Genomic DNA, 2,964 nt, shown 5'->3' with positions numbered 1-2,964 from the left:
GATAGCTACTCAGGAACGTAGTTAATTAATTTAATTGTTCATAGCGATATAAGTATCAACTTTGAATGTGTTGCACTGACTGCAGGAAACTTTCCTGGTGGCTTTCAGGATGACTGCGATGTGCGTCATCTTCTCATGGGAACTTCAGATGTCTTCGAAGTTCGCGAATATATATTGCGGTGATTCTTACAAGGCAGAAGATCAGGTTCCTCTTACTTTCCTGAAGGTAATGTGAAGTAAAAACGCTGGCTTTTGTATCACTGCCGAAGACTTCAAGAAGGTTATTCGTCACCTGTTACACTGTAAAGTAAAGTGAATGCCGAACAAGGGTGATGTGGCGCTTGATGGAATTACCAGCAGAGAGCAGACTTCACGGACTACATTTATTTCTTTTGTTCCAAGACTATGGCCTAGCATGTCTGTCTCTGAGCCGACGTTTAAAAAATTGGCACAGGGTAAACCATAAGTTGCGCAATGAATTCTATGTTTCGCATTTTGAGAAAAGCTACGACAGTTTCCATCTTGCTTCTGCACCATTTTTCGAATATCTCCCTTTTTATAGCACTGATTATTGTCGCTTAATTGAAATTAATGCACTGCCAAGACATTTAGGGGAGAAATGGGAGGCTAAGTCTTTTAGCAGCTAGCAATGACATGGTATTGTATGCTGATATCAAGTGTCGCCACCGCGGCCATTTAAAAAAAATAAAAAAATCGAGATGGCTAAAAAAAAATGCCTTCGAGCGCGTTCGGCCATCGTTAGAACTCGCGGCTTGGTAACGGTAAGTTGAAAGAAAGTATCTGTTCATACAATATACGAGGTCTGTTAGAAAAGTATCCGACCTTTGGCCGTAGAAAAAAAACTTCCATAACTGGAGCGTTGAAAACCTAGTCACCTTCAAAGTAGTCTACTTGGGACTCCACACACTTCTCCCAGCGGTGCTGCCATTGTGGAAAGTATTTCGAAAAAGCCCCTTTCGGAATGGAGTTTAGCTCAGCTGTCGTTGCAGCCATAATGTTCTTCCTTGTCTGAAATCGCGCTCCTTTCAATGGCCTTTTGATTTTGGGAACCTGCCAGAAATCGCAGGGGCCATATCAGGACAGTGAGGAGCCTGTTGAACTACAGGAGTCTGGTTTTTCGCCAAAAAATCTGAATCAAGTGCGAGGAATGTGCAGGAGCATTGTCGCGATGGGTGCGCCAATTTCCTGTTGACCTCAGCTCCGGGTTCTTGCGCCGCACAGCATCATGTAGGCAACGGATGACATCCCTGTAGTACTCTTTGGTCATTGTTTGACCCTGTGGAGTGTTTACTCGTGGTCTGCCACACAGAGGGTGTCAAAGAAAGCAGTCAGCATCACTTTCACATTGCTGCGCACTTGGCGGGCCTTCTTAAGTCTTGGTGACGTGGAATGCTTCCACTGTGACGACTGGGATCTGGTTTCCGGGTTGTACCTGTACACCCAAGACTCGTCACCAGTGATTATGATGTTGATGAAGTCGGGGTCACTGTTTTCGGAATCCAGCATGTCCTGTGAGACTTCAACACGAAGCTGCTTTTGCTCCACCGTGAGCAGCTTCGGCACGAATTTCGCCGCAACTCTCTCCATGGCCAAATCTTCGGTGATAATGGAATGTGCGGAGAAATTGCTCATGTCCACCTCTTCCTCAATTTCTCGGATAGTCACGCGACGGTCCCGCATCACCATAGCGTTCAGTTCGGCAATGACCTGGTCATTTTGGCATGTTGATGGCCGATTGGAGCGTGGCTCGTTCTCCACCGATGTGCGGCCATCTTTAAATCAATTGTACCACTGCTTAATCTGTGTGCTGCTCATAGCATCGTCACCGAAAGCCGTCTGAATATTTCGAATGGTTTCCACTTGTCTGTCGCCCAGTTTATGGCAAAATTTGATGCAGTAGCGCTGCTCGTTTCACTCCGCCATTTTCCTTGCAATAAAAAACCGACGAGAGCACTGCGCACTGCCTCACTCAAATGCTGCGTCCCAGCGACTGACGCTGTCGGCAGGCAGGAAAAAATTCGTGCGTGCGCATGAAGGTTCAAGGTCACCTGATGCAAGCGCGCTTGTTTCAAATCCATCAGGTGTTCGTAAAAAAGAAATAAAGTCGGATACTTTTCTAACAGACCTCGTAGCATGTGTTATATGGGGTTTAACGCTCTGGAGTGACACATGGTCTATTAATAACGCTGTTGTGGAGTGCTATGGATTAATTTCATCCTCCTGGGATTCTTAAACGTGCACTGACATCGCATAGCATACGGGCGTCTCACCTTTCACCTCTATCGAAACTGCCAAAAACTGCAAATATTTGCCCAGTCTATGTTTTTGGTCAAACCCGATGACTTTATAAATTACAAAACTTAGGCGTTTCTTTAAAATTAAAGAGAACAAAGTCTGCAAGACTCTGCACTAACCCACCCGCTCTCCCAATAAAACCTAATTTTAATATCCTAGAGCAGTATTTCAATTATCTCTCTCATCGATTTCTGCCGCCGCTCTGGCTGAGTGGTTATAGTGTTCGGCTTCTGACCCCAAAGACGCCGGTTCGATTCCGGCCACCGCAGTCGTATTGCAATGGAGGTGAAATTCTAGAGGCCCATGGACTGTAAGATGCCAGTCACCCCAATGCCAAGAACCCCAGGTCGTCGATATTACCCGGAGCCCTCCATTACAGCGTTCTTCTTAGGATGAATCACTTTGGTGCGTTAAACGCCATAAAACCAAACTAAAAGCTATCCTCCATCGATTTTTTTTCTTTTCCTTTCTTATGGGTCAAAGAAGAACGAACCATAATTAGATAACTAAGAAAGAAACAAAAACAAAGGTATTCGCTAAGCTCAGAGCCTCAATAACTGTCACCACTGGAAGTGTACGCTCTTAAAATAAACTCAAATGTGTTCAAAATGAACTCGCAGAATAATTGCGCGCTTCCACTGAAAAGTC

This window comes from Amblyomma mixtum, chromosome 5 (genome assembly GCF_055824585.1).
Source record: "Amblyomma mixtum isolate Tamu chromosome 5, ASM5582458v1, whole genome shotgun sequence".
NCBI classification, from domain to species: Eukaryota; Metazoa; Arthropoda; class Arachnida; order Ixodida; family Ixodidae; genus Amblyomma; species Amblyomma mixtum.
This window is presented reverse-complemented; position numbering follows the sequence as displayed.